This window comes from Lactuca virosa, chromosome 8, assembly GCF_052849685.1.
Source record: "Lactuca virosa cultivar CGN04683 chromosome 8, Lactuca_virosa_CGN04683_v6, whole genome shotgun sequence".
Taxonomy (NCBI): domain Eukaryota; kingdom Viridiplantae; phylum Streptophyta; class Magnoliopsida; order Asterales; family Asteraceae; genus Lactuca; species Lactuca virosa.
This window is the reverse complement of record NC_136433.1, coordinates 36,694,232-36,702,963: the sequence shown is the minus strand read 5'-3', so window position 1 is coordinate 36,702,963 and position 8,732 is coordinate 36,694,232.

Genomic DNA, 8,732 nt, shown 5'->3' with positions numbered 1-8,732 from the left:
CTCGAGATGGTTCGATCCGGTCTTTGTTCTTATTGGTCCTCAACCAGCTTTTTTTTTCTTTTGGTTTGGCCTTTTTTTGGACAACTTTTGAACCGTTTTTGTTCTAGTCTAGTTAGGTCTTGCAATATTTTCATTTGTTTTATTATGTTCGGTTTCAATTTTTTTTTTTTTTTTTTTTTTTTTTTTTTTTTTTTGTTCGGATTCTTAACGAGTCGTGTTATAATAGATAGATTATAGGTAGGAGTTAGTTAATTAATATATTTTTTTATTTGATTTTTATCATCATTTCTCATGAAAATGGATCCACTATCATTAATTCTCATAATTTGTATTCGAATATCTTAAAGTTTATTTATTTGATTTTAGGGTTTCTAACATAAAAGTCTTTAAATTTGTCAAGTTTTGATGATTTTGTCATTGCCATGATTTTTGGTGCGTTAATGTCTAATATTTAGGAAGTTAAAATTTGTGCTTCAGCCATTTTACCTTCTACAACAGGTCACCATTGCCTATTTTTACACGTTAGTAGAAAAAATAAAAATTTCGAAAATTTTCCAGTGCGGCCGGAAAAATCAGGGGTTGCCGATGCCACCATGGACCCCCTAGGTTCGCTCCTGCAACCACCACCATTATTTGCCGCACTCACCATCATTGTAACGCCCCGTTCCTGGTACGTATTTAATTTGATTAAATGTTTCTTTTTGTAAGAGCTACTCGGCGAGTTGTAGCCCTAACTCGCCGAGTAGATGTCGAATTGGACGCGGGCTTTAAGTGATCTACTCGGCGAGTCCACGCCTGGACTCGGCGAGTAGGCTAGTCAGGAGGAAACTCTAATCCTTAGGGTTTGCACCATATTTAAACGTCCTTATAGCCCCATCTCAGCCTCCATCACCCTCAGAGCATTCCTTATCGAAACCCTAGTCTCCATTGGTGAGTTTGAGTGATTGTTGCCTTGTGAAGGGACTTTTGGTGCACATTGGAGCAAGTGGAAGAAGGAAAGGGTTGAAGAGCTCAAGGAAGGGGACTTAGATCCAGAACACATTCATTTGTGGTCACCCATTCTGGTAATAAAGTTTCCATCTTGATTATTGATCTATTAGATCTTGTTTGTCCATAAATTGTTGCTTTTAAGCCCTAAAACCCCAAATCCTTGGTAGAGAAACCTTATGGTTGGGCTATACTTCAGATCTGGACCCTCATTACCTTCTAGAGTTGTAAAGTCTCAGTTATGTTCGTGATTGAGGTCCCTCTTGAGCTTAGAACCCCATTAAGAGCTTAGTTTTGACATTTGGAGCCCTTAAAGCTATGCATGCATGAAAAGTTTGCAACTTTACGTGATAAGCATGCCCTAGAAGCCTAGATCTGTGGTTTGGAGCCGCTGCATGGCTCAAACCAGGTCTGTATGGAAAAAGGACTGAATGAACTCGGCGAGTAGAACGCTGGACTCGGCGAGTCCTATGAACATAGCCGTGAACTCGACGAGTTGGTTGAGCAACTCGGCGAGTTCGTTGAAGATTGCCTTGAACTCGGCGAGTTGTTAGAAGACTCAGCGAGTTGGCTAGGGTTTCTTCCAAATGTTGGCCACGTATGAACTCGACGAGTTAAAAAGGGAACTCGACGAGCCAATCAAGGATTTCACGACTTCTCGAGTTCAGGAAGGACTCGACGAGTCGGTGATCTGCACTCGACGAGTCGAGTCAACATAGACTGTTGACTTTGACTGTGGACTTTGACTTGGACCAAGGGTTGACCAGTTGACTTCTGATGGTTTCTGGTAATTGGGAGATTTATGAAAAAGGTTTGTATGGTACCTATAGGTGGTGGGGTTCGTGTTGGACCCAGGAGTTGAGCCTTCTTATTTCCGACGACAGTTGCGAGGTGAGTTATCCTCACTATACTAAGGGGTCTAAGGCACCAAGGCCGGCCCATTGGATATGATATCCTAGTAGTTGTATTATGTTGAGTATGAGTTAGTTATGCATGCTAGTTTGATACGCTAGAGGGTAGGTCTGTAGGACTACCTGTGATATTGATTGATTGTCTGCATGTGCATTATCTGTTACATGTTGATATGTTATGTGGGATGGGTTGAGGTTGTATTGCTCCGTGCGGTAGCCAACAAACCCTAGAGTATTCCAGATATGAGCTGAGGGCCCGATAGGCATTCCAGACTCATACTGAGGACTTGGGAGCATTCCAGATACGAGCTGAGGGCCCGGTAGGCATTCCAGACTCGTACTGAGGGCTCGGTGGCATTCCAGATACGAGCTGAGGGCCCGGTAGGCATTCCAGACTCGTACTGAGGGCTCGGTGGCAATCCAGATGTGAGCTGAGGGCCCGGTAGGCATTCCAGACTCACACTGTGGGCCCAGGGGTATTCCAGTCTGTAAAGCTGTGGACCCGTTATGTGCTGTTCTGCTCAGTTTGTTATGATATGTCATGGTGTGACATGGTTATGTGGACTGTATGTGTATCGGTATTTTGGGGGTAACTCACTAAGCTTTCGGGCTTACAGTTTCAGTTTATTGTTTCAGGTACATCAGGGGATCGCGGCAAGGCGAAGGCATGATCGTACAGCTCCTCCCATTATGTTATGTTTCTGGGAAAACTCTGATATAAATGTATTTTGAAAACAAAGTTGTAATGTTTTGATAAATTCGACATGTTTTGAAAGTTTAAATTTGGCTTGAATTTTTGGGTGTTACAAGTTGGTATCAGAGCCTTGGTTTGAGTGAATTGGAGGAACACTCGTGTGACTCCAGTCTCAAATCAAGGAAAGGATTTTCAAAATGATTTTTCAAAAAGGTTTTCAAAATAAATAAAGGAGGATGCAGGGCGTACGATCAGTCGGAGCGAGTAAGTAGACCCCAAAATACCATACAAGTTATTTGATTATACGATATGATAGAACAACATGTTAGTGCTAGGCTAGGGATGTTCAGGAATTGCATGATAGAATTGCCTGAATACATGATGCCTGCTAGCCTAGGGTTTCCTTTATGTGAGATTGACATCATTACTGTAGTTGTCTAATGTATGCATCCCAGTTGTACATAATTAAGATCTTATAGCCTGAGAATGTTTGATTTGGCCTTATGTTCTGTTCTTGTTTGATTGGGAGCTTGGGGTAAGATTGGATATTCGAAAGTCTATAGGGTCCAGCGTTATGCATGGCTAGCATACATTAGTGCTGCAGGGTTGGTGGAAGTTTCATGGATAGGAGGGATTGAGTGAGACCGGGAGGTCAGTTATAAGATATTTAGCATTCCTCTAGGAGTGAGGATTGAGCGCTCGCCATGTTGTGCATATTGTTAGGGTGTTGTGGTGATACTTGGGACAAATATGGGTAGGTGTGGAAGGTAGTAGGGGCCCATGCTACTGAAAGCACAGGACCTATACGCGTGTCAAGTAAGTCGCAATCCCTAGGGTTAGTAGGGAGTTGGCTCCCAGTGATTTATATGAATTATCTGATATCTGGTGATATGTTTCAAAATGGTGATGACGAGGCGCTTCGTGGCTGGATCCGGTTCGGGATCAGGATCAGGGGACAGAGGCCAAGAGGGGCCGACAGCACCTGAGCCAGTGGTGCAGATGGGTACAGAGGAGTTGGATGCCAGGATTCGAGAGATCATGCATGATGAGGTTGCTGCTGCATTCCGGGCTCAGTTACCGGAGATGTTCGGGTCGATCAAGACCGCCATGGTGGAGTATTTTGATGAGCGTTATGCAGCCCTTGCAGAGACAGCCGCCGCAGTAGCTGCATCAGCTGTATCAGCGACGGGAGGAGGAGTTGGTAGAGGTTTTCAGTACAGGGACTTCGATAACACGAAGCCCCCTACTTTTGATGGGACGCAGGATCCCATCAAGGCTATGAGGTGGATTTCAGATGTGGAGGGGTGTTTCTTCACCTGCTCGTGTCCTGCTGACCAGAAGGTCAGGTGTGCTCTGAACCTGCTTAGGTCTGGGGCCAAGGACTGGTGGAGACTTGCAACTGGGTCGTACTCTGATGATCAGAGAGCTGCTGTTACTTGGGAGCAGTTCAGGGATATGTTTCGCGCCCGTTACATTCCACGGGTTGAGCGGGAGCGATTGACACAGGAGTTTTTGAGTTTGAGACAGGATGGGGAGTCGGTGACGGAGATCACCCGGATGTTCACTGAGAGGGCGATGTTTTGCCTGGAGTTTGCTTCAGAGCAGGCCCAGATGACCCGTTATCTGAGCATGCTCAAGACGGATATCCGTCAGTTTGTGTCTACCCAGCGATGTGATACTCTTCTAGAGTTGCAGGAGGCCGCCAGACGGCGTGAGTTGGAGATTGAGCAGCAGTTGAGAGAACAGCGGCAGGCCCCGACACATTCTCAGCCGGCGCCGAAGCGGTCTAAGACCGCTGATACTAGGACCGGGGGTCAGCAGAGCCGCACATGTGGGAAGTGTGGCAAGGGTCATTCTAGTGTGTGTCGAGCTGGTAGTGGATGCCACAAGTGTGGAAAGGAGGGGCATTACGCGAAGGACTGTCGCCAGACCGCTCCAGTTCAGAGTATGAGTTTATGTTACCATTGTGATCAGGTTGGCCATTTGAAGGCCAACTGCCCGTTACTCGCCGCCAAACCGACGCAGGCTCCAGCGCCGGCTACCTTGAGGATCACGGATGGGAGACCAGTCAGGGCAGAGCCTCCAAAGGCTCAGGGTCGTGCCTTCCAGCTTACAGCGGAGGAGGCCAGAGCAGCACCAGATGTGGTTGCTGGTACGTTTTTAGTGAACTCCTTGCTTGCTTTGGTCTTATTTGACTCGGGGGCGAGTCGGTCCTTCGTATCTCAGACATTTAGTAGGGAGTTCAGTGCGCCAGTGGGCGAGTTAGAGTGTCCGTTGCGAGTGTCTATCGCCAACGAACATGGGGTTTCTGCTTCTTCAGTTTATCGAGGGTGTGACTTGGAGATTTTCGGGGTGTCATTTCCGATAGATTTGATTCCGATTCCCATGGGGGAGGTATGCATGATTGTAGGCATGGATTGGCTCAGTCGATTCGGTGCCATGATCGACTGTGAGGGGCAGCGAGTAGTAGTTCGAACCCCAAGTGGGGGAGAACTGATTGTATATGGCGAGGGCACAAGAGTGGGATCAGGGTTTTGTTCAGCTGCCAGGGCACGACAGTACATTCAACACGGGTGTGCATGTTATCTAGCGTATGTGGTAGATACGCGAGCCAGGGATCAGATTTCGGTTTCCGACGTACCGGTGGTCAGGGAGTTCGCAGACGTATTCCCGGAGGAGTTACCAGGGATACCTCCAGAGAGGCAGGTCGAGTTTAGGATCGACCTGGTGCCAGGTGCGGCCCCTATTGCTAAGGCGCCGTACCGATTGGCACCGCCAGAGATGCAGGAGCTGTCATCACAGCTGCAGGAACTGGTGGGCAAGCAGTTCATTCGACCTAGCAGTTCTCCATGGGGAGCACCGATACTTTTCGTCCGGAAGAAGGACGGTTCGCACTGGATGTGTATCGATTACCGGGAGTTGAATAAGTTGACGGTGAAGAACCGTTATCCACTCCCGAGGATAGACGATCTCTTCGACCAGTTACAGGGTGCATCTTGGTTTTCCAAGATAGACTTGAGGTCTGGGTATCATCAGGTCAGGGTCAGAGAGGAGGACGTAGAGAAGACCGCGTTCCGAACTCGTTATGGACATTACGAGTTCGTGGTGATGCTGTTTGGGCTCACCAACGCGCCAGCGGTGTTCATGGACCTGATGAATCGGGTCTGTAGACCGATGCTTGATTGCTCGGTCATAGTGTTTATAGATGATATCTTGGTGTATTCCAAGACCCGAGAGCAGCATGAGGAACATCTGCGAGAGCTGTTGGGAGTTCTAAGACGGGAACGACTGTACGCCAAGTTCTCGAAGTGTGAGTTTTGGTTACGGGAGGTCCAGTTCCTCGGACATCTCGTTAACCAGGAGGGGATTTTGGTCGATCTGGCCAAAATCGAGGCGGTTATGCAGTGGGAGGTTCCGAAATCTCCCTCAGATATTAGGAGCTTTCTGGGGTTGGCAGGGTACTACCGGAGGTTCATACGGGACTTCTCCAAGATTGCAGTGCCCCTCACTCGTCTGACAAGGAAGGGAGTGGATTTCCGATGGGGTCCCGAGCAGCAGAGGGCGTTTGAGACCCTCCGTCAGCATTTGTGCAAGGCTCCAGTATTGACACTCCCGGAGGGAGTCGAGGATTTTGTGGTGTTCTGTGATGCATCCATCACAGGTTTAGGGGCGGTCCTCATACAGAGAGGACGAGTGATAGCCTACGCATCGCGGCAGCTGAAGCCGCATGAGACGAGATACCCTACGCATGACTTGGAACTGGGGGCGGTGGTGTTCGCCCTCAAGATATGGAGACACTACCTCTATGGGGTCCATTGTACCATTTACACGGATCACAAGAGCTTGAGACATATCATGGATCAGCCGAACCTGAACATGAGGCAACGCAGGTGGCTGGACGTAGTCAAGGACTACGATTGCGAGATCCTTTACCATCCTGGTAAAGCGAATGTAGTGGCGGACGCTTTGAGCCGCAAGTCAGCGGGGTTTTCCACCCCAGCGGTATGTATGAGGATAGCGGTGGATTCTCCGCTGGTGAGTTTGATCAGAGATGCCCAGGTTGAGGGCATCCGCCCGGAAAATTGGAAGCTGGAGAGGATCAAGGGCGAGAACACCCGGTTTGTTGGGGCGAAGTTGGGCACAGGGTGATGGGTAGTACAGAGGTAGTCTTGCAGACTACCGAAAAGATGCAGCAGGTTAGACAGCGTTTGCAGACCGCTCAGAGTCGGCAGAAGAGTTATGCCGACAAACGCCGATCCGAGTTGGAGTTTCAGGTGGGTGACATGGTCCTCCTGAAGGTATCACCCTGGAAGGGTGTCGTCAGATTCCGAAAGAGGGGCAAGCTGGGCCCCAGGTTCATTGGTCCTTTTAGGGTTTTGGCCCGGGTGGGTCGGGTCGCCTATCGATTGGATCTCCCAGCAGAGCTTAGCCAGATCCACAACACTTTCCATGTTTCTCAGTTGAGGAAGTGTTTGGTGGACGAGTCAGCAGTAGTACCCATGGAGGATATTCAGGTTGATAGCAGCCCGAATTATATCGAGAGACCAGTTGCGATCTTAGATCGAAAGGCGAAGACCTTGAGGAACAAGGTGGTTCAGTTAGTGAAGGTGCAGTGGCAGCGCCGGAAGGGTTCAGAGTGGACGTGGGAGTCCGAAGAGGAGATGCGGGGGCCTTACCCGGAGTTGTTTTCAGATGCAGCAGCAGCAGACTTCGAGGACGAAGTCTGAGACAAGTAGGGGAGAATTGTAACGCCCCGTTCCTGGTACGTATTTAATTTGATTAAATGTTTCTTTTTGTAAGAGCTACTCGGCGAGTTGTAGCCCTAACTCGCCGAGTAGATGTCGAATTGGACGCGGGCTTTAAGTGATCTACTCGGCGAGTCCACGCCTGGACTCGGCGAGTAGGCCAGTCAGGAGGAAACCCTAATCCTTAGGGTTTGCACCCTATTTAAACGTCCTTATAGCCCCATCTCAGCCTCCATCACCCTCAGAGCATTCCTTATCGAAACCCTAGTCTCCATTGGTGAGTTTGAGTGATTGTTGCCTTGTGAAGGGACTTTTGGTGCACATTGGAGCAAGTGGAAGAAGGAAGGGGTTGAAGAGCTCAAGGAAGGGGACTTAGATCCAGAACACATTCATTTGTGGTCACCCATTCTGGTAATAAAGTTTCCATCTTGATTATTGATCTATTAGATCTTGTTTGTCCCTAAATTGTTGCTTTTAAGCCCTAAAACCCCAAATCCTTGGTAGAGAAACCTTATGGTTGGGCTATACTTCAGATCTGGACCCTCATTACCTTCTAAAGTTGTAAAGTCTCAGTTATGTTCGTGATTGAGGTCCCTCTTGAGCTTAGAACCCCATTAAGAGCTTAGTTTTGACATTTGGAGCCCTTAAAGCTATGCATGCATGAAAAGTTTGCAACTTTACGTGATAAGCATGCCCTAGAAGCCTAGATCTATGGTTTGGAGCCGCTGCATGGCTCAAACCAGGTCTGTATGGAAAAAGGACTGAATGAACTCGGCGAGTAGAACGCTGGACTCGACGAGTCCTATGAACATAGCCGTGAACCCGGCGAGTTGGTTGAGCAACTCGGCAAGTTCGTTGAAGATTGCCTTGAACTCGGCGAGTTGTTAGAAGACTCAGCGAGCTGGCTAGGGTTTCTTCCAAATCTTGGCCACGTATGAACTCGACGAGCCAATCAAGGATTTCACGACTTCTCGAGTTCAGGAAGGACTCGACGAGTCGGTGATCTGCACTCGACGATTCGAGTCAACATAGACTGTTGACTTTGACTGTGGACTTTGACTTGGACCAAGGGTTGACCAGTTGACTTCTGATGGTTTCTGGTAATTGGGAGATTTATGAAAAAGGTTTGTATGGTACCTATAGGTGGTGGAGTTCGTGTTGGACCCAGGAGTTGAGCCTTCTTATTTCCGACGACAGTTGCGAGGTGAGTTATCCTCACTATACTAAGGGGTCTAAGGCACCAAGGCCGGCCCATTGGATATGATATCCTAGTAGTTGTATTATGTTGAGTATGAGTTAGTTATGCATGCTAGTTTGATACGCTAGAGGGTAGGTCTGTAGGACTACCTGTGATACTGATTGATTGTCTGCATGTGCATTATCTGTTACATGTTG